The 24,872-nt window shown below is 33.1% G+C and overlaps 1 long non-coding RNA gene across 1 annotated transcript in view; it reads right to left on the reverse strand.

Annotated features, from left to right (window-relative positions):
- Positions 1–11,598: 11,598 nt before the first annotated feature.
- LOC144282610 (uncharacterized) overlaps positions 11,599–24,872 on the reverse strand; it is a 33,075-nt gene continuing 19,801 nt past the window's right edge. The window contains exons 2-4 of the long non-coding RNA XR_013351102.1: positions 14,712–14,778; positions 12,331–12,446; positions 11,599–11,662 (exon numbers count right to left, since the gene is read on the reverse strand). This is a non-coding gene — a long non-coding RNA (uncharacterized LOC144282610). The remainder of the gene's footprint in view (positions 11,663–12,330; positions 12,447–14,711; positions 14,779–24,872) is intronic.

Below are 24,872 nucleotides of genomic sequence, written 5' to 3' on the forward strand. Positions count from 1 at the left end.
ATAAAAAATAAAAGTGAATAAACACCAATCTATGGCCTGGAGGTCTCTTTCTTAAAAATAAGCAAGCAAAGTCAGTGAAATTTGCATACAGATAAATGCATGCAATTTATTTAGACACAGAAAAATCATCGTAATGAATAATAACAAAGTTAAATGTATTTACAATTTAGGAAATAAAACAATGCTCGCAGCTTAAAAAGACTATTAGTGCCCTTGCTAATCACCCAACTCTTTCTCTATGCATATGCAAGTATATATGTACTGGTTCTTCATTTGTGTTGGATTTGGAATTTAATGTTTGGAATAAAGCCTATAGAAAACAAAAACAAATGCATATAGACATCTATTCTGGAAGAACAATGGATGCTACAAATGCTATGATATTAAGATCTAACCAATATTAATTACAAGATAGTGTTTATTGGTAGGAAGGAAAATGTTATAGGACTTAGAAAAAGGAGTTGAGCAATTGTAGTAACTGACATCCTCTCTCTGAAAGATACTCCCAGGGCACACCCACACTAAATTTCAGGATACTGGAGTCCCCTGGGTTTTTGCTTTTAAAGATTAGCTGAGGGAACAGAGGAATGGAAACAATAATTAGTTCTTAAGCTAAGGAAGATTGGAGGTCCTTTATGAAGGAGCAGTGCTACCCTAGATACACAAATTTGCAATCACACATCTTTTTTTAGAATTTTAATTAATCTAAGGAAGACAGCATAACTATGACAAACTATTTTCCACTCAAATCCTGAGTTAATGCTGCAAGCTTTCGCCTCTTCTTCCCTTTCAGTATTAAAGGAACCTTAAAGTCAACCTTTGTAATCTTTCTTTACACACATATACTTCTAGATAGGCAGGACCTGGAAGTCGCTGCATGGGACAAGCATTGTACATGCTTTGTCTAATGTCCCACTCTCAACTTTTTGTGCTTTTATCACTCTTCTAAACCTAACCACACACAGTAGCCTAGTAAAAAATAGACATTTCTCAAAACGTAAATAAAAATCACCTTACACATGCATAAATACCTATATAATATATATAATACAGGTACACACATATACATATAAACATATACTTGGGAAATATCATTCTCTTACTATTTCAGTTTTACTCCATATACCCCCTTCCCCATATACATACTTATGCATGTGTGGTTTTGTCTGTTTTTGAACCCTACGTAAATAGAAATATATTACACTATTCTTCTATGATTTGCTTCTTTCTTATCAATATTGTTTGTGAATTCATTCACATGCTTGCAGATAGCTGTTTTCATGCATACTTTTTAAAAGATTTTATTTATTTATTCATGAGAGACACAGAGAGAGAGAAACGCAGAAACATAGGCAGGGGGAGAAGCAGGCTCCTTGCAGGGAGCCTGATGTGAGATTCGATCCTGGGACACCAGGATCACTCCCTGAGCCAAAGGCAGACACTTAAATGTGAGCCACCCAGGTGTCCCTTGTTCATGCTTATTGCGTTACGGTATTCCATTTGTGCTTTGATGGTACTTTTATTTGCTCTAACCTTTACAAACATTTGGCCTATTCCAACTTTGGGCTTTTTTTTTTTTTTTAAGATTTTATTTACTTATTCATGAGAGACACAGAGAGAGAGAGAGGTAGAGACACAGGCAGAGGGAGAAGCAGGCTCCATGCAGGGAGCCTGATATGGAACTTGATCCGAGGTGTCCAGGATCAGGCTCTGGGCTGAAGGCGGCGCTAAACCGCTGAGCCACCTGGGCTGCCCAACTTGAGGCTTTAATACACAATGATGTTATGGATATTATATGCAATTGCTTTACTCGGCTCAAGCTGCTATAGCAAAAATACCATATACTAGTTGGCTTAAATGACCAAAATTTATTTTTCACAGTTCAAGAAGCTGGAAGTCTGAGATTAAGATGTCAGCATAGTCAGGTTCTGGTAATGCTCTGTTCCTGATTTGCAGATAGCCATCTTATCCCTATATCTTCATATGGCAGAGAGAACTCTAGTCTTCTCCCTTTCTTATAGGGGCACTAATCTCACTCATGAGAACTCCATTCTCATGACTTGATTACTTTCCAAACACACCACCTGTAAATACCATCACATTGGAGATTATAGTTTCAATATGTGCACATATATGCCAATGATATATATGTATATGATATATATACACACACAAACACACACACATGTTTTGGAGGAACACAAACATTCAGTCTATAGTAGCAAAAGTTCCCCTAAACTTAAAATCTAGGAGTAACATTGTTGAGTTTTAAAATATGGGCATATGCAGTTTCACTATATAATGCCAAACTGGTTTCTCAACATGATTGTACCAATTTTCTCTTATCAATAGTGTATGAGAATTCCATAAACTTTCCAACTCTTGCTATAAAAACTCCCCAAGTATTGGTAGTGTCTGATTTGAAATGTGGTGTCCATTTTTGCAGGTGTGTAATAGTGTAATAGTATCCCACTGCGTTTATGATTTGTAATTTTGTTGATCATTAATGAAATTGAGAATTTTATCCCATATTTATTGACCATATGAGTACTCTTTTGTGCAGAGACTCTCAATTTTGCTTCATTAATCTATTTGTCTCTTTTCCATAATATACTGTCTTTATAAAGCACATCTTTCAAACTTATTCTACTTCTTCAGGAATGGTAGGCCTATTTTCAGAATTTTGTGCTTTCTAGTGCATTGTTGAATCAACTTGTCAACTTCCACAGTGGAAGCAAAAAGGCCTACTAGAATCCACTTAGACTGTTTTAAGTTTGTAAGTGAATTTAGACAGAGCTGATGTTATTATAATATGGGACTTCTAAACTACGAGCAAGATATATAACTCAATTTATTAAGAATTATATAACATATCTCAAAATGATTTTATAATTCTGATTTTTGAGTTTGCAAAATTTTCTTGGAGTGATTTTAGGTGCTTTATAACTCATATATTAATTTTGTATGAAATACAATTATTACATTATAAATTCTAATACTCTGTATTTCTATCCGCTTTTAAGTAAATAATCATACCACCTTAGCACAAAAGACTTGAGCTTTCCTATGTAAGCTTTCTGTTTCTTTTTGTTTCCTTTTATTCTAAGACCAGTATATAATTAGATACAAATGCCAATAAATGGCATCTTTGTCTTGTTTTAGATTCAAAGGGATAGATATTTATTATAAATTGTTTTGGCTGATTTTCTTTATCAAAGAAAGGAAATTGCTTTTCCTTTTTAGTTTAATAGTTTTACCATTTATGGATATTTAACATTACCAAAAGCTTTTCCTGTCTCCAGTAAGATCATCCTAAATTTTGCTTTGTTCTTTAATCAGTTAATATGTTGGATACTAGTGACTGATTTCCTAATAATAAACCATCTCACATTAGTTGGATAAAATAAAATTGGTCATTAAAAGATGTTTTAAGATTGTATGTATTTAAGGATTCAGTTTTCTAATATATTGTTTAAGCTATTTACATATGTGTTTACCACCAAGAATAATCTGTAATTTTCTGTGCTTACATAGGTACTGTCAGATTTCATTGTCATAGAAAAGCCTGCTATATACATTAGGGAATATTTTTCACTGCTGTTTGATGATTTTTTTTTAATTTTTTAAAATTTTTTATTTATGATAGGCACACAGTGAGAGAGAGAGGCAGAGACATAGGCAGAGGGAGAAGCAGGCTCCATGCACTGGGAGCCTGACATGGGATTCGATTCCAGGATCGCGCCCTGGGCCAAAGGCAGGCGCCAAACCGCTGCGCCACCCAGGGATCCCTGTTTGATGAATTTTTAATTGAAATGATTTATTTTTGAAATTTTTGTTAGAACTCCCACTGAACAAAAAAAATGGGCAGTACGTTCTCATGATAACAAGATGTTGGTTACTGAGTCAATATTTTAATAATGAGACTATTAAAACTTGCTGTTTTTATGAGTCACCTTAGTATTATTTTTTCTTTTATCTACTTAAATTATCAAATATGTTGAGATAATTCTTATAACATCTTAATTAGTTTTAATGTCACAGCTTCTAAAACTTAAGGATCTTACCATGCATCCCAGAAATGGCTATTTGTATTTTTATTACCTTTTTCTTGATGTCCCAGAACTGATGTGCCTAATTTGGGATCTCTTTTCCTTGAGACAAAAATATATTCTGATATTTGTTTATCTTAAACTTTCCCTGACTTTCTGTTACTAAAACCCAGCACTATTCTCTAAAACTTTTCTGTCATTTACCTATACAGTAATTATTGATTTATAAATATCCAAACTGCATAGTGTTTGGATGAGTGATTATTTCTTATAATGTCCCTACTGGATGCTATGGCTTTGAGAGAATTGCCTCTTTTAATACCCATATTGACGAAGATTGGCCTTCACAGAGATTATGTTACCAAAGGTTAAATAATTAAGTAATACAAGCAGGATTCATAGCCAAGCTTGCCTGAAACTAACCCTATGCATATTCACAATTACACTGAATTGTTTTAAGAAATGCACAGTGTAATTATAATCCCCAATGGTCCAAAAAGAGCTATTAAACTACTAGATTAAATAATTAAGACAGAACTAAACCCAAAAGTAAATTATGAGTTTTTTAAAAAGCAACAGATACAAAATATAAAATAATTCATATCTTACATGTTATACCCTATAGTTAAGTTTTTGTCTAAATACTGTGAAGAATGGCCCTGTATGATTTAGTGAATCTTCCATATTTTATGTAACAGTATTCAGTTTTAGTAAAAATTATAGTAATATATAATCTGTTTAATAGCTTCATGATCATTACACTGTGGATAATTAAATGTATAGTGTGTCAATTCGTAATTTATAAATGTAGATAATTTCAGTGTCATTTAGTGAAATTATTTGTTTGCTAAATGTTTAATGAGAAAAAAATCTCTAGATGCTTTTATATAATGTTAGGCATGGCTATTAATTCTTGCTTTCCATTGTTGTATATTCCTAGGATTTGGTAGACAAGAATCATAAAAGGAAGTAAGTAAGATTAAGGGAATGAAAGAATCACTGCATTTAATGAGCACACATGGTGCCCTGTCATAACAAATTACCCCATGATGCTTGTGATTAACTAGGCTGCCACTTGTTCTGTGAGCTTACAGTACCATGAGCCAAGTAAGCATAATAGAAAACAGTCTACAAAATTAGAAAACTGCTTTAACTTCATATTTATCACCATCTTGTCATTTGTGATAACACTTCATCATATACGTGCTTTTGCCTGAAGTGTTCAAAATTAAAATTTACTTAAATAGAAGTATTGTAGCTCAGTGGAGAACCAATGAGGCTATGCGACAAATAATAAGGTATACAAATTAGAATGAATTTGTTCCAGTTTGAAGATAACAGTATCACAAGAATCTCGAAGGGTTCCCTTGTTTCAATGCTATCATATATTTCCATTACTGGGAGATACATATCACTAAGTCTATTGGTATTGATGTACAAATAATAAACTTTTTGGCACATTGTACTTTTTCATCATGGGATTTCAGTGTAGTCTGATTCTAGAAAAGAGCCCTAGGTAAACGTCTCTTTGCAAAGGTGTTGTGAAGACTGAATATTTACTGTCAAGCCACATGCAGTAAAAATGCAAGTAAATAATGTGGAAGCATGATCAATCATATCATAGCAGTGTATCAAATTCAGAGCCAAGAGGAGATTACAAAATAGATATAAACTGTGCTTTCACTTCGTGTTCCTGATAAACATAGCTCTTTATTTTGAAACCATCTTTGACCAGGAATTAAAGCTTCATTCCATTGCAATCAGGCAGGGGTTGTCCGTGTCTCCAGAATAATCAACTACAGTGTTCTCTGATCATTAGCTGTGATCCATAATTTCTGCCCTCTATTTATGCTACCTTTTTCTGTCACCTCTATAAAACTATATAAAATTGCTTCAGCTACAACTGCCTCAATTTTCCCTGCATTCTTATTACATTCATAACCCCTTAATCTTCTTTTTGCTTCACACATACTCACTTTTATTTCACCCAATAATAAGGTCTTGGGGTCAGGGAATATTATATACTTTATTTTCTCTGCATAGCATCTAAGACGGTGATGAATATATCATAAATCTTCATATATTCTCATTGAATTTATTTTTTTTACACTTGTAAAATTTTAAGAAGCTTCACTTTTCTACTCAAGTTCTGAACTAATTGAGGAATGAAAGAACTTGTATTCAGAACAAAATCTAATCTTTATTGCTGGTGAAGCAGAAATCTGAGATTGTGGCTTGAAAATTGGGACAAAATAAATTTCCTAATTCTGATTGTACTCCATCACTAGACTGATTAGTCATGGGTAAGTCAACTCCTTCCTATCTTTTTCTTCTTGGGACTCTGCACTCAAGAGGTCTATTTTATGCACTCTCTCTCTTTTTTTAAAATAAACCATAAAGCATAGAGAAGCAGTACAGAAAGATACTTCTATGCATACTACTAAGATGCAAAAAGACAAAAAGATTTTAGCTACTCATAACCAATTCCTCTCTTAAGCCTCACCAGTTAGTTAATAGATGAAAGATTGAGAAGGTTGAGAGGGGCCAGGAATTTTATTTTAATAAATAACCTTCCACATGGAAGGACTGTTGAATAAGAGCTCTTCCCTAACACTGTTACCAAAGCAAACAGAATAATGTATTTATACTAACTGTAATGATTTCAAATTGTTGTGAAACAGTTTGGAGATTTTTGAATTCAAGGAAATATCCTGGGTAGATTTCAGTAATCAAATATATTTGGCTCTTAGACAATTTGAAAGCACAAATATGAAATCTGTAGGAATCCCAATTTGGTTTGTTAACCCCACACAGAGCATGTGATATGTGTATGTGTATAATAGTATTATATATGTAATTAGCAATGCATGTAATTGGAGCAAAGTCTCTATCTATATCAACAAGAAAATGGTTAATTGATATTGGTGATGGATAAAAGTAATCAAATAACATATTCATATTCTTCTGTAATTCAGTAATATAAAGTTTGAATGTGTGAAAAAAAATAAACTGTCTGGAGAAAAATTTTCGTTCAAACTATACTAGGAAAGTTGGTTGAATTATTCAATAATTATCTTTGTCATTTAGGGTATAAATTATTGTTTTATTTACAGACACACAAAGAATTAAAAGTTACTAAATGCTAATAGCTACTAAAAAAATTCTGCAAGCCTAAAAAAATGGTAGCATATTAGTTCCCTCTGTCATAATAGAAGTTCAAATATTTTCTGAGAGTCTACCACTGGCATGATATTTATGAGTGTGTAACATTTTTAAGAGTTCACATGTAACCTTGAGAAATATCCTTGTTTTGGGAAGTGCTCTTTGCTTGTGAATACCTCATCAATTGGTCTTCTATAACATGAAACAGTCTTAGTTTTCTTTTGAATTGTACTAGCCTTTGTGTTAATGTACATGGATTCATGGAGTCCCTTTGCTCCCCAAATGATTATACAGGATATAGCCTCAGAAGAGAATTATAATCTTTGTTCTGAAAACAAAGAAAAATGGAAATATATTTTTGCACCATATGATTTTCTATTATAGGATTTCTGAATAAATTGTGCATTTTAGTTAAGTTATTACAGTACTTATGTGTGTCACAGATAAATGAATGATTAAATGAATTAATGAATGTATAAATGGACTCCTCTCGTGTTTTGCAAATCATCCTTTTAATGACAGACCTTAGTGAGAACATCTGGAGGTGCCACATATATCATTTCCTTGTAGCCATCATCAATCAAGGCATATTTTGACCTCATCACTGTTTTTATATAATGCTAGTTTTCTAGACTCACCAGTGGAAATAAATTCTGGCTTTCTTCTGCTATTTATACTAGTAATTCCCAAATCTACATTTACAACTATGTTCTCTTTTCTGAACTGCAGATGTATATACTTCAACCATCGAATGAAAATGTATACTTATATCCTTCTATCTATATTGTATAGATAAAATATCTATACTTGTATATACTAAGAATATTTCATACAGAGAATAGCTATCCTTAATTTTTTTCCCAACCTAATCTTCTTCCCATATTCCCTATCTCATGAATGGCATTATCCACCCAGGTAAACAAACAAGAAAACTAACACGACTTTAATCCTTCTCTTTCTCCATAACCTATGTCAAATTAATTTCTTCTCTCCTAATATAGTAAAGTAAATGGACTTTAGAATCAGACAGCCTGGATCTAAATCCTTATTTCTCTTCTTAATGTTGTGTGACCTTGAGTTTCTTTGAGCCTTAGATTCTTTATTTTCAAAATTCTTTAAGACATAATTTTAAAATAAAATTTCTCACTTAAAAATATCTACCTCAACCAAAGAAGAATTGAGTAAATAGAGAGATATTCTACAGTCATGGAGAGCAAGACTCAATATTGAATCTATAGAATGCAACCCAATCAAAACCCCTGTGAGTTATGTGGATATTGACAAACATTTTAGAGTTTCACTGGAGAGGCAAAAGACCCAGACTAGCTAATGCAGTATGTTTCAAAAAGATTTAGCAGCTAACTGAAGAGCCTCCCATTGGAAAAGAAAAGAAAATTTTGTGGCGCTGCGGTTTAGCGCCTGCCTTTGGCCCAGGGCCTGATCCTGGAGACCCGGGATCGAGTCCCACGTCGGGCTCCCGGTGCATGGAGCCTGCTTCTCCCTCTGCCTATATCTCTGCCTCTCTCTCTTTCTCTCTCTGTGACTATCATAAATAAATAATAAAAAAAAGGATAGCTAAAAATTAAATACGAGGAACACAGAAGATATTTAGGGCAGTGAAAAAAACTCTGTATGATACTATAGTGGTAGATACATGACATACATTTATCCAAGCCCATGGAATGTACAAAGCTAAGAATGAACGTTGATGTAAATTTTGGACTTTGGGTGATAATGATGAAACAATGCAGGCTCATCAATTATGGTAAATATACCACTATGGTGGGGAATGTTGATACTGGGAATGGTTTTGCATGTGGGAACAGGAAGTAATCTTTGTATCTTCCCCTCAATTTTGCTGTGAATCTTAAGCTCTTCTTTAAAAAAAAATGTCTTAATAAAAAAATCTAATTCATAGACATTGAGGAGGAATAAATGCCATAATGCATGAAAAGCATTTACTAAAAGCATTTACATAAAAGCATTTACTGTCTAACAGGCAGTGCTCAATAATGGTTAGATTTTCTTCTATATTATTAATATGATTAAATGTGTTTCAAACCCACCTACTCTTCTGTTTTCTTCTACCTTTCTCATAGTATCACAACTCATGTTTCTAATGGAACACTACATTTACTCAGTACTCTGCTCCTGTTTTCAGTCTTGAGTGCCCCCATCTATTACACTCTGTAATTTCCCTTACCTTCAGGGCTTTATATATAATTTTCTCTTCTCTATTTTAATCTATCTTCTCTTCTCACCCTGATCTTTCTAGCACCTACTTATATTTTGGTTTGTAAATTAGATGTCAGTTTCTCTGAAAATGCTTCTCTGACTCATAACCTCCTCCAATAGAAGCTATTTCATAAAATTTATCATTAAATATATTCTACAAAATTTATCTTCCTACCTTCTTTTCTATGCTCTCCATCAGAGGGCAAGATTCTTGAGTTCTGGAACCATATCTGCCAGGTTGACTATTATATTCTCAGTGCTTAGCCTGATGATCATTATATAGGTATTCAATAAATAGTTTTTGAATAAATGAATAAAGGAATTCCTAATCTATCCATTTTTGATAAACCATTAGTAAGTGACAATAGATTCTGGCCATAGCTTCCAGAATATTCAGGCATCTTGATTCTGCTCCTGCTCCTTAAAAGCTGCTAGAAAAAAAAAAAAAAAATAGAAGTTTTTTCTTTGCTTTTGTATTTTGTTTTTAATAACAGAATGCCATAATAATCAACTATAGACCTTTGTATTGTTTTCCAATTCTATTCTATTTGTTACATTGTTATTGTTCTTTACAAATATTAGTATTTACCAATACTTTCCCAATAACTGGTATTAATGTCTATAGAAATTCCTTTAGTTTTTGGGAAAATATCTTTGCTGAAATATGCTCCCATTTGTGCTTTAGAGAGGTTTAGTAGGTGATACAGAATGTAGTAAAGAAAATAGATAATTTTAGATGACCACATCCTGAGATTGCAAGACTTCAGTACTACTTAAGAGATCACATTTTCCTAAAATATACACTAAATGAGAGAATTCAATACTTATGACTTCCATCTGGCAGACATGACGAACAAAGGTCATCAATTTGTTCTCAAAAATAGCCGATGCTTAGACTCAAACTTTGTGAAAATATTTATTTGTAGTGATCTAATATGACTCTGAAACTTCCCATCATTCAAGATGTTAAGGTTAAAGAAATGAATCTGCATCTGTTGGTTGGAAAGATAAGTGAGGAAGACAATCAGGAACAGTTACAAAATACCTCCTCTTTGTTATTTTCATTTAAATGAAAGGGTATAGATGTCTTTCAGTTCAAGCTGATTCCACTCCTAAGGCCTGATTTTTCTCCCGCTGTAGGTGTATTTCACTTTATTTAATGATTACTTCCTTGAAAGCAATCACTGTTAGATTCATCCTTCCCATTTCCCCTTTTATTGATCTCATACTTTCAGACCTGCTTTTATATTTACTTTCCTGGATGTCTAACTCTAGGGCTACTACTCCTATGGGTAATTTTTGTATTAAAAGCTTAATTTTAATATTTTCTATTACGAGGAATTCAACTTGCAAAAGAGCACTATGTTTCTCCAAGAACCCTGTCTTTATTTTGCTTCCTCAGGATGTACATAAAAATGTTCATTATGTGTTCTCAAAAGTGTTCCTCTTGATGTAGCCCCTGTGATGTTAATATTGTCAAATACATTTAGTAAATATATTTTTTAAGTTACATATCTCTTTATTGTAAGACTTCTCAGAGGTTTTAATAAGCTAATGTGAATTGTGACTAAGACAAGATAATGTGTGCAACGTTTCTCAAATGTATTTGCTACTTTGGTTCAGATATTTTCTCTGAACAGTTTGTGGAACATTTAATAGAAGAGATTACACTAAATATTGTGGCATCCATACAATAACTTTTAATTATTACTCAGTTTTAAATTAAATCAGGCAAAACTGTTAGTAGGTAACTATACTGGTAGTGAGTGCCACAGGCTTTATTCAATTGAAGCCAGTTCATCTTCCATTTGAATTTTACAAAATTATATTAAAACTTGATGCATAGAAATGAGTTTCCTGATTTTACTTATCATTACATGTTGCTCCAATAACTGAAGAGTGAATCTTATGTCAAAAGTGAAAAAAAAAACAAAACAAACAAATAATTTTTTCTACACTGTCCGTAAGATTTATTGCCTTTGATCAGAAAAGAAAGAAGATCTACATTTAATTTTACTTATCTTTAATTCATGAATTCAGCCAATTCAACATTAACCATTATATTACAATTAGTTCAATAGAAGTTGTATGTACAATGATGAAAGGAGAGACTGTTCTCATGGAACTTTGGGCCAGGGAACACAGGACTGTCTTCTTTTTTTTTTTTTTTTTTTCCAGGACTGTCTTCTTAGACAAGGCCAGGATTGAGATAATACCTGAAGAACAAGTAGTCAGATGAGAGATAGAGAACTTTCAGGCCATTACATCTAGGGGACTACAAATAGCTGTGCTCTTCTGAAAGGAACAGTGTGAGGAAAAGAATGCCTCCTGGACATTCTTAGCACATGGTTCCTATTGTTCGCTGTGGCTTTAGCCTCTTTCAAATACAGCGTCTTAACTTGATCTCATCAGGATCTCGTGATTTCTTTTTTACAAAGGGTAAGAATGCTTACTGGATTGATTCTTTAGTACAGTAATGACTCTCTGAGAAGACTACCTAATGTATATACTCACAATGTTATAGAGGGGAACTATGTGAGGGGATGAACAACATCTTTATTTTTGTGATACTAAATATGAAGAAAAATGGAACACAACATTTGGAAGAGAGAAAATTAGAAGACATAGTAAAAGTAGATGGATAGGAGAGATAATATGTTTTTAGAAAAGTTCAATATGTTTAATGTATTTCACCACATGCCATAAAAAGTATGAACTCTTAATACTCAGTGAAAATTGGGAAACACATCTTTGCCGTACTCTGAGTACTACCTTGGGTAAAAATAAAGATACATCAATAGAATTATTAAGTATAAAACATTTCTTCAGTTTGAAAGCAAAAGATAAAAGCAAGTACTGAAATCAAAGTAATGCCACAACTCACAGAGCAAGTGCATATCCTTCCCATCTGGAAATCTTTCTTGTCATTTCTTTATCGCACTTGCGTAAGATTTTCTCTTTTCTCTAACACAAGCAATGCTCCATTGAAGTTTTCCAAACCTAGATAAGGAGGAAAAAAGGATTCAAACAATTTTGAAAACAATTTACTGAACCAAGTGGCAAGGTTTTCTGAACTTCTTGAAAGGTGTATCACTGAAATTTAATTTCATCCCCTCATCAGAAGGATGATCTGAAACTTTCAAAAGAAAAAGAAAAAAGAAGGCATTAAAAGAATTGTGTTTCTGAAAAGCTCTATGACTGTGAACAGGAATAGGATGGAAATAATTGCTAACTTATACAGCTATTTCTATGAGCCAAATAGTGTTCTCGGTACTGCATATATTCAATGCTTTAATCTTCCAAATGACTCTAAGAGAGAGATTCTATTATTGTCCTCACTTTAACAATAATGTATTCAGACACAGCAGTGTTAATGCCTTGCTCCAGGTGTCATAGCCAGTAAGTGACACAGAACAATTTAAATCTCTGGATTCAGCCTCCAGAATCTACAATCTTAATACTGATGCTAAACATATTATAAACACTAAATGATACTATTTTTGTATGTTGAATACATTTTAAAAAATTGGATACTTATTATTTCTCTCAAGAAAGAACTTAAGTGTGTAAAGATAATTTCTTAGCCAAAACATTTCAGTCATCTAAGTTGTCATAACTCATATTCAAGGCCATGCCTGAAAGTATTAGTCAATTAGCTGGTTATTATAATGACTTTATAAGAAGTAGATCAGGGGATCCCTGGGTGGCTCAGTGGTTTAGCGTCGCCTTTGGCCCAGGGCTTTATCCTGGAGACCCAGGATCGAGTCCCACATCGGGCTCCCTGCATGGAGCCTACTTCTCCCTCTGCCTGTGTCTCTGCCTCTCTCTGTGTGTCTCTCATGAATAAATAAATAAATAAATAAATAAATAAATAAATAAATAAATCTTAAAAAAAAGAAGTAGATCAAGCTGCATTTTTATTCTTTACGATGGATCGACGAATGTATCTATATGGATTTATTCATTCTAAACCTCATATTTAAATCCTAACTGTAATCCAAGATTAAAATAAATAGTACATAAAGCAGAGAAAAATTAAAATCAATGTTCAAAACGTAAAATGAAATCAATATCAAGTTAATGCATAATATGCAAGCCATAAAAATCCTATGTACTTGTGAGCCTATAAATGTTGTTTCAAGATTCCCATCTGTCTACACATACGCATGGAAATAGTAAAGTTGTCAGAAGAATCATTGGTAGCACAGAAAAAAGAAATGCTTCTCCTCTGGATTCTTACAGAGTTGTAACTATGGTCCGAGTACTCAAGGAATATAGTAACTAGCACTTCCTTTATTAAATAACAGAGTCCATGTAGTATTGTTATTGTTTTCTAATGCCCTTTGTTGTAAACAGACAAAACTATTCCAAAACAGAAAGATGCAATAAAAATAATTTCTATATGCTACCAGAATAATAGAGTCCAGGCACATTATTTAGTGATGTTATATACTAAAAAATGTATTTCCATAAAAGGACAGCTTTGTAGAAGTGAACCACATCTACCTTAATTTCTTTTAACAGAAAAACAGGCTATCTCTGTATATTTTTCCACGGATTCATAATTAACAAGTGTTAAAATTGGCAAAAATATTTTTAACTTAATGAAACGGGAACAATCTTAAAGTCTACAAAAAAGTGCAACTCTTTGAAATGTTCAATGCTGAATATTTTGAAACTATTTTATGAATTTTATGCTTTTATACTTACATCTTAAAGTACCAGCTAATGACTGACTCAACTGAGATATCATATGTAACTCTGATAAATTCTATCATTACTGTCTTCATCCCCTCATCTTTCACCTCCATAACTCAGCACTAAAAGTAAATGATTTATTGTTGATATGGTACACTATGAAAATGCTAAAAATACATGTTAAATAAATACAGAATGGTTAATACAGAAATGGTTAGAATACAACTTTGTAAGGGATTTGAAATAACATTTGATGGAGCTAGAAAAATCACTGTTTACAAAAAGACTATGACACTCACACATTTCTTTCTCCTCTAGATAGAAACTATGGCACTCCATCTTATAAGTAAGAATTTATTATTTACAGGAAAGAACACTGTAATAAAAATACTCCTTTTTTCCTGGTGAACTTGTAAAACTAATGAAAGTTGTTTATCATTTTCTCATGCATAAATATCAAAGCTAATGCCTGAAAATAAAATTTGTAAAAGCAATATTTTAAATTATATTGGTAACTCCAAAGTTCCCTCAACATTTTTAGAAGAATCTAAATGGATGTTTACTTACTTTTAACTGTGCTTACAACTCCTCATTTTTTCATGCCTTTCCAATGTTTTGCATTTCTTAAGAAAATCTAAATCAAAAGGAAAGATATACCTTTAAAATGGATTTGCTCAAAATAGTCTAGTTTTCTTTTGATTTTTGAAAATGCCATCAGCCCTTTGAAGTTTAGAAATTAATCTCTACCAGTTATGAGCATATAGTCACCTGTTGATTATTTATTCTGATTAATCAATTTACTTTATCTAATTATGATCTATCTAAAAGCCTCTAGCCTTATGTATTTCCACTTAAAATTAATTATTACTTTATCCCTATCTGAAGTAGGCATAGGTCGAACCAAACTGTATTTGCCTCCAAAATAGAAAAAATTTACTATTTCTAAATGTAACTTTAATGGGTTTGCATTCATATGTATGTACTGACTACTAAATTAGGTAAATAATACCATAAAAGTTGCCCTGAGTAATAAGGAGAGTGTTTATATACAATGGATACCCTTTCTGTTATGCAGATGGAAAATGATTCTGTTCTCATTTGTTATTTACTAAATCTTTAAGAAATTGTGTATTTTTCACATTTATTTAGGAGGTTTTCAAAAGACCAGTCAGTGAATAGAGTAAAAACTGCTGCTGAAAATGAATTAGCACCATCCCTGAAAGAGTCAGACCTCACATAGGTGCCAAATGAAAGGCGTGATGACCCTCATAAACACCTTGTGTGAGTTAATAAGAGTGAAAGTTCATTTCTGTAATGACTCCACATTTGCATCTGTTGCATACCACTTGGGGTGCCCCATAATATAGGCTGTTCATGGTACAGGTTGGCAAGTCAACTATGAATCAGCCAGGCTGTGATACTCATCACTTTGGTAATAAAAATGACCATGCAGACTCTGCATCTGGCCCACTGCCCAAGTAACAGCCATTACATTGGCTTAACAACCACACAGCCTTTGAAGCACACCATCTGCTAGTCAGCTTTGTTACTACTTCCTCCTCCTTGTTAGTACATAAACATTAATATACCACCAAGTATATACTTCCAGAAGACCCACCAAGGACAAGGTGAAAAAGCAGATTCTCTCATTGATTTCTACTTCTGTTACCAATACCCTCTGAGCCAAAGGAATAAAATAACATGGAACAAGTTTGATTATGCAGAATAGAAAAGACAAACGATAAAAATGTGGGAAGAAATGTATTTCTGAAGGCTCTACTAACCTTAAAAATAGAGATTGAAGCCTAGAAATCCAGTGGTCTTATTCTTCAAACACATCTGCAGACTCAAAGCATGAAGATGAAGAGAAAAGCTCCATTTATTAGATATTGCTATACCAGAAAAGTTCTCCTTTTAACCATTGCCAAAGCCCAAAGTATTTTATTTCACATTAAGGGGGGGTGGGGGGGAAGGCATGCATGTGATTTTTCCCTCCATGTTTCCGATTATAAGAGGAATGTATGGAAGACTATTTAACAAAAGAAGAAAATTTAAGTCAATGGAAACAAATAAACATATAACCGACATTTACATATTCATAAAAGGACTAAGTCATAGAATATCAATATGTGTCTGATAATGTAAAATGCTTTTAGAATTGAAAGCAAACTGCCTAGCTCCGTCTTTGGTTTGACAAATACTACTTTTTACTCTGAAAGACACTAAAGTGATGAAATGAGAAAAATGCAAAAAAGAAAAAGTTGATAGCTTTCATCTCTGTGTAAGAGAAACTATGTCAACTCAACAAATGTGAAACTGAAGATGGTGCGAGGGACGGATATCCAGAAGTGGATGAAATGGAGAAAGTTGTGGATGGAAATAATCATAATCAATAATGCTCTGCTACATATTTCTTGAGAGCCTGATACAGAAAGGGACCCATTAACCATTAGGCAGTTGAATGATCCCTCTCAAGTTCTTACACTTTCTCATTCAGAGACCTCATTTTATTTTATTTATTTATTTTTTTAATTTATTTTTTATTGGTGTTCAATTTACTAACATACAGAATAACCCCCAGTGCTCATTTGATTTTATAACTTTAACTTCTATACCTGATGATGCTCATATCTGTAAGCTCAGCTCTGTTCTCCCATTCAAGCTCAAACTATTATTTTTAATTATCTCCTAGACTCTTTTACTCACATAGCTTCCTGCTATGTTGTTTCCTTTTTTTTTTTTCTGAGTAAGGAAGACTTGCAAATTTTCTTTGAAATCTCTTTCTCCTGTCCTGTTATTTAAAATTTTAATGCCACTAGTGCTGTACTCTACTTTTTCAAGCCTCAATTCCTAAAAAAAATCAATTTGATAGCCCTCAAACCCTAAATTCTCTCTACCTTTATTCAGTGTTCTTTCAGACTAAATTACCTCAAATATTGTTTCCTGATTTGCAGGCTTTAGGAAAAGCAAATTTGCAACCATACTAAATGCATTTTTTCTTTGCTTGGCTTCATTTAAGTTTTAGGTGGTATTTATTGAGGGCAGACACTGAGCTAAGTACTTGATGATGATTGTCTCATTTACCATCCAGAATGTGGTAAGTATTGTAATATTTCTATTTTAATAATATGGAAACTGAGTTTTACAGGGTAAATAACTTATCCTATAGCTAGTCAATCATATAGCTAGTAAGAGTAAGGTAAGAATTTAACCCTGTACAAGAAAGAAGTAATTATGTGATGGGAAGAGGTATTAGTTAATGCTACAGGGGTTATCATATATATGTACATATATATATATATATATATATATACACATCAGATCAACATGTATACCTTAAATAACATTATATGGCAATTATATTTCAATTTTAAAAATTAAAAAACAAATATCCAAAAAAGTCCCTATCAATCAGACTTCAAAGTTGATGCTCTTTAATAACTCTATGATATTGCTTCCACATTTCTTAGTTTTACTTCTTCCTAATGTCAACACATTATCCTTTCATTTAGAGTCTCTCTCTCCCTCTCTCTCCCCTCTCTATCTCTCTCTACACACACACACACATACACACACACACAAACATTTCTTTATACCATTTTCCTTACATAGAACACCTTCTTTACCCTTCAGTTCTCTGTTTATTTATTTATTTATTATATTTTTTAATTTTTTTTTTCAGTTCTCTGTTTAAACATGATGTGACAAAGTTCAAGTCATTTGCAAGTTACCTTTCAAGGAGCCATTCATAAATATTTTTCATTATTAATTTCCCGATGCTTTTTAACTCTTAAGGAACCCAAGGTTTATCATGGAAATTTTTATACAGTTTGCTTGTATCATTCATTACTTTTTCTTACATTCTTATCTGTACAACTCATTTAGATCTTCTTCAAGGCAAAAACTTGTAGTTCTCTATAATTAACTATATAAATGTAAGCTATCATTATTTCTGTTATTAAACCTCTGTATACTTTGCTCATACTAGCATACTGACATATAATGGGTACTCATGGGATTCGTGTTAACATATTAATGGCAGAGTTGGAACTGAAATATAGATTTTAGATATCCCAATTCAGTTCAGATTTCCCAAAACAGAATGAAACTATTACTTAAAACCAACTGTAAGTCTTTGGAACCAGAATCCTGGTAAAGGGAAGCTTTGTATCCTCTAGAATTTGAAGGACAGAACATTCAGTCCTGTTTAAATGCAAAAAGGAACAGCTGGATTTGTTATAAATAGCAATGAAATAATTCAAAATGTCTATCCACTGAAAAAAATTAATATTGCTGTTCAGTGGATAAAGTGACTTGTATTCACAGGAAAATGATGAAGATATAAACACTTACTAAAATTACTCAATTTCAAACTTCTCCAAAAAATAAATAAAACATAATTACAAAGACAATACTGAGTGAAAAAAAAAGAAAAAGAGGATATTTTGGTTTAAACTAAGAAGTTTAGAGTTGTCAGAAATATAATAGTAGGGAAACTTTACCAACCTTGGTGATTAGCCATCAGACATGTAATAAGACAGATTCCTGTCTGAGAAGGAGCACAAATTAATAAATTCTAAGCCCATTCCCAGATGCTTTATTTTTGACTCTAGATTTATGCTCTTGGGTGTCTGAAAATGTACATGGTGAAACCAGGGTTGTAACTAAGCAGAGATTCTCAACCCTGGCTACATGTTAGATTGTCTTAGAGAATTTTTTGAAATATCAATGCATAAGCACAATGATAAACTAATTAAATCAGAATCTCTAAGGATAGAGTCTGGTGATCATATTATTTTAAATGCTGCCCAGGTGTCTCCAGTCTGCATCTAGGATTAGGACAAGTCCATAGACGTTGCCTGGGATTTAAGAGGTTGACAATTACTAATTGGTTGTATAAATCATGTAGAAACTGTCAAATAGTTCCAATAACAAATCTGAACTTGATCAGAGCCATATCATAACAATGAACATAGGTGAATATAAATTAGATAAAATAAGTGAAAGTCAAAAAGATTGTGTTTTAGTTCTCACTTTTCTATAAACATTTTGTAGGGCTCTGGTCAATAAGTTCACTTATTATTTCTGAGCCTCATTTATTAGTTTATTCACACTTATAACACAGTAGACTGGCCAATGGAACTGAAATTTTCCTTAAATAGCCTTACAGCTGCTAAATATTGCATCAAAAATGTCTCACTTATGTATCTCTAACACAGAATCTGTTAATGTCAAATTTTCCAGTTTCTGGGAAATACTGGGTATTATCAATCATAATTATGGCCAGAGCCACAGACACACATTCCAGGATTACAATAACATTAAACCAGAATACAGTATCAGAAAGTAGAGGTAGAGATAAAAATTATTGACTGTGAACAAATTTCTACCTTTATGCATGTTTTATAAGCAGCTCAGAGATTGCCGTTCTTAATACATTAAACTCAAATGAGGGTATTAGAAGCCCAATTTGATAAAAATTAAAATTTAAAAGGTAAAAAAAATTAAAAGAATATCTGTTGCAAGTGACTAAAACACGCACACAAATACATAATAAATAATATTAAGTGACTTTAGTAATAAAGATTAAACTGAAAATATTTGAAGTTCTGGCCTAAATCTGTAACATTTTAAACTGCAAAGTGAAAGCAAATTAATAAAGCTTTGCAATGACCTAAAAAATAGAGATAGACACTAGCTGGTGTGAATTCACAAAACAAAATGTCAGCTTTTAAATGATTTACAATTGTATAGAAACTCTTTGTTTAGCAAACTTTTTAAACAGGTATGATGTGATCTAGCTAAAGTATAAAATGTACTTCTCAGTGCTATTGAGAAAACTTTCATATCCAAAACAAGAAAAGAACTGTTAAATTAGGCTAAATCCCATATTAATATATAACATTCGATTTCCAAAGCAGCCTTAGTGAATATCCAAAAGCTTGAATCTTCTTCTTTCACCCATCGATGGACAACATAATTTTCTGTATGAGATTTGCTTTTGGATGAGCCAACTTAAAGGTTGTAGCTCATCCTCCTGATCAGAAGCGACAAGAGGGACTTCATACTCTGTTCTTGGGAATGTATTAGAAAAGTAGACTCTATGTCTTTGTGGCAAAGAGTCACAAAGCAAAACCCTAAAACCATGCTTTGTCAATAATTTGGAAAAGAATGTTGGGGATTCATCTTCAATTAATTCAATCAAAAATTTCAATCATTAGCAGCACTGAATTCATAATTATTTAGTTTTACTTATTGGACTAACTTCAAAACACACAAGGCATTCTCATGAGGAGGTCTGACTTTATTAGTAGTAAGTTATAGTTTATTTTATCCACTGTATCAGATGAGCTGTCTTATTTAACCAATGGCAGTTGAGTGAATGAGTAAATTTACTCTGGCAATTTTATCCAGTTAAAAAAATTGATTCAAATTGATGTCTTGTTTTGTTTTGTTTTGCTGAGAGCCAGTGTTCCTTTTGTATGACTCCCGGATTTTACTGATTAGCAACAAATTCACAATAAAAGGTTATCTTATTTTCTTAACTGTCTTATCACTTGTTCCAAGATCATTTTAGTGTTGTTTGTAGAATACCCTGGAGAGTTTCTGATTGATCCTCTATTCCATTTCTACCTTTGTAGGGTAAGGAAGGACAGAGAGTAGTAGAGATGTCAGCTTATTTTGTAATAAAAGCAAACATCATCCATCTCTTTCACTGTAATAAGAATCTCAAAGTTACAATGAAGTTACCTAAAAAAAGAAGCCATTTGACCTACTTTCTTGTTTGCTTGGTAAAAATATTTGGGAAAAAAGTTGATTTTTGATTAAAAATGAGTGAGAAACAGCAAAAATAATTGAAGGAAAAGGAAACTACCTCCAAAAACCTTTTCAATAAAATTTAATGCAATTAAAAGATAATCTAGTTTGAGGTGGCTAACAGAGTGAACAAAAATAGACCTATACTGAAGCATATCACATAAAAGTTTGGGACATGAAAAAACAAGATAAGTTTCATTAAGTTTCAGAAATTAAGGAGGTAGAGTACATAATACTCATGCTTATGTGCAAAGGATCAACATTCAGAATGGCAAAATGGCTTCAGACTTCCATGAAGCTATAAGATTCTAAAGTGAAGCTTCCAAATACTGAAGTAATATTATTTCAATCTTGAATTTCATTGTCAATCAAACTATAAATAAAATATAAAGATAGAATAAAAACATTTTTAGACAAGCAAAGTCTCAACAAAGTTAACTTTTCCAAGTACTCACCTGAAAGAAGTATTGGTGAACTTACTCTCAAAGTGAATTGTATAGCCAAAGTCACAAGGATGTGACCAACTAAGTAGGAACTTCAACATATAAAGCACATAATGAAAATATGATGATGGCATTTAAGGTACATTCTAGGATAACAAGTATGAACCAGGTGATAGGAGAATTGTTTTCTGCTGGTCTAGTCTATGGGTTGTGATGCTCTTGGCTAGAAATACCAGCTGTGCCCACCAGTAGACCACAGATATTTTTCCTTTCTGAGCCAATGTTGTGGCTGGACCAGTCCTTGTGGTTCCTATTGTGATTGCAAGATGCACCTCAACAACAACCATCAAGGGACTCAAAAAAAAAAAAAAAAAAAAGAAAAGAAAACCCTTATTAGTTACAAAGCCTGGAGGGTACACAGCACTAGGGCCCACACAGCAAAGTTTTAGGGAGAGGGAGAGATGGAGAGAAGGAGAGAAGATAGGAAGAAAAAATAACAAGAGAAAGAACATGTGGACCTGGGTTCTACTTTCACTGGAGAGTTAGGATAGGGTGACTAGGGTTTCATGGGTTTATTCTTTAGTGGTGAATTTAAAACATAAGAGGGAAAATTAAAACTCAGGATAGAGAAAACAAGCTATGGAAATTGTTTAAGTCAACCAGAAATCTCTAAAACAAAGGAAACTCCAGGGGTGGAGTGGCCGCTTTCTCTAGATGTATATGTGTTTTTGGAGAGAACTGCCTCTGAAGTGAAGCCCTCAGCAATCTAAAGCTTACTGTCAGGACTTGCATTGTAATAAAAAAAAAAAAAAAAAAGGCCCACTCTCATGTTCTTACACAGCAGAGGATGCAAAGAAGATGGCAAAATATTGGGCACATGTGATAGGTAAGGTATGAAATAATTCAAATATATTAGTATATAAAAGAAACTAAAATGAAAATGACAAGAACCATCCAAGTGAATCTTTTAATTATACAATTGGAATGATTTATTATAAAATTGTGTGTGGTCATAAGAGAAAGGCATTTATTGTTCAAATGAGAATTTCAGGGAAATTAGGAGTGCCTGGATGGCTCAGTTAGTTAAGCATCTGACTCTTGATCTCAGCTCAGTCTTGAGTTCAAGTTTCACATTTGGCTCCATGCTAGTGTGGAGCCTACTTTAAAAAGGGAGAGAGAAAGGGAGAGAGAGAGAGAGAGAGAGAGAGAAGAATATTAGGGAATTTGAGTTTTGAACTGATCAGCAAAGTATCAGATCATCACATCACCATTATTGGTCATTGTTTCCCCACATAAAACTAATCGATAATTACAAACAGATGTTTGCTTTCTTTGTCCTGTTTCAGTCAAACATACATTTTCCTTTGTCTACAGATGCATCTTCTTTACTTTCTATTAAATTTTTATCCCCTTCCCATTAATATTCCACATCTGCTGCTTGACTGAACTGTTTAAGAATATAAATAAACTCACCGATACTAAGTTTAATAGACAGTTTTTTAAAAAAGATTTATTTATTTTAGGGAGAGAAAGTGAGGGGGAAGGGCAAAAAGAGAGGCAGAGAGAGAATCTCAATTGGACTCCACCTGAGTGTGGAGCCCAACCTCGGGCTCAATCTCAGGACCTTCAAATCATGACCTGAGCTGATATCAAGTCAGTTGCCCAACCAACTGAGCCACCCAGATGTCCCCTGACACTTTTTAAACCCCACCTGACCTGATATTTCAGAAATAAGTGGCTAACAATTTACCACATATTCTCTTACTGATACATCCTCTGTCTTTCTTAGTCTATGTGGAATTGAATTGGGAAACAGTTCTACGGACAGAATTTTTATTTAGTGACCAAACAGGAGACAAGTCCTTTTCTATGGACTTAGAGAAAGGAGAATGTAAACCTAGGGAATGGATCAAATAATAAAGGGCAAAAGTTTAATAAGAACTTTGTGAAAGGATTTAAATCTAGTATGGAACCAGAGGATATGAAATGGAGAATCTCATGCATGTGGTTTCAAAATAAAGTAACTTAAGAACTGAAAGACTAATTTTTCATAAATATCTGATTTACAGAAGAATGAGACTTATCCCCTTGGCAGTAGACATTCATCAAGAATCTCTCCACATCTCTCCTCAATCCTTCTCCAAAGAACTTATTGCTTGGGCTCTCATTCTTGCCCGTTTCTCCTGGAGCATTCTATCTCTCAGCAAATGTTAATTCCTTAGAATTTCTTTAACAATCCCTTAGATCAAAGCCAAAAAATCAATATTGACACCTGCCTTCCTCCTACCCTAAATCCAATCAATTGCTAAGGGCTTATCAATTCTTCCTCTATTTGTATATACAGTTAGTTCTCTATATCTCTACTGTTGTCCAGATCACCATTGTCTTTTATAACTGTACTTCATTCCTCCAATTTTGACCCTATTCCTATCTCATATATTTTCACAGAGAGGACAGAATTATTTCAAAAATGAAAATCAGATATATTACTCCTTTGTTTGAAAGCTGTCAATCTCTTTTCATTTTCCTTAGAATGTAGACCCAAATCTTTACTTGGATCTATACCATGATTCCAATCAATTCTTTGCCTACCTGAGAGATGCTGGCAGGCCATCACATTCCATCTGCAAGTTTCTTCCTGGCCTAGTCATATTTAATCATATCCCATGACTTTCTCTTTAATATCATAATTTGTAAATTTCCAATATTTTCACAAAGATTGAGCTTATTGGGGCTCAAAACATGCTTTCAAATGAATGAATGACATTTATATAACAACTCCTTCCTGCTTATTATAGCAAATGAAAATGGACAGGAAATAATTACTATGCTTGATTGTTATCCATTTGTACTTGGAGATGGTTACTTTTATGTGTCAACTTGACTGAGCCAACTGGTGCCCAGATATTTGGTCAAATAGTATTCTGGGTGTTTCTGTAAAAGTGTTTTTGAATCAGATTAACATTTAAATTGGTAGACTGAGTAAAGCAGATTTTTCTCTACTCTTTACAATGAGACCCGATTGGATAAGCTTTATCCAATGCATTGGAAGCCTGAACAGGACAAAAAGTCTGACCTTCCTTTGAATAAGAGAGAATTCTTTCTGTCTGATTGCCTTCAAATGAATATATTGGCTTTTTATCCACCTTAATCTCAAACTAAGACAATAGTTCTTAGGTCTTGAGCTTGCAAGCCTTCTAATGGGAACTACACGATTGGCTTTCCTGGGTCTCAGGCCTTTGGATCTGGACTGGAACTAAACCATTGGCTCTCTTGGGTCTCTACTTGCTGACAGATCTTGGAATAACTCTATAATCACATGAGTCAATTCTTTGTAATAGATCAGTAGATAGATAGGTAGAGAGAGGGAGAGGGAGATTGAGAGAAAGACAGGGACAGACAGAGACACAGAAAGAGAGAGATCTCCCTATTGGTTCTGTTTCTCTGGAGAATCCTAATACAGAGGCAT

This window comes from Canis aureus, chromosome 13, assembly GCF_053574225.1.
Source record: "Canis aureus isolate CA01 chromosome 13, VMU_Caureus_v.1.0, whole genome shotgun sequence".
In the NCBI taxonomy this organism is placed as follows: Eukaryota; Metazoa; Chordata; class Mammalia; order Carnivora; family Canidae; genus Canis; species Canis aureus.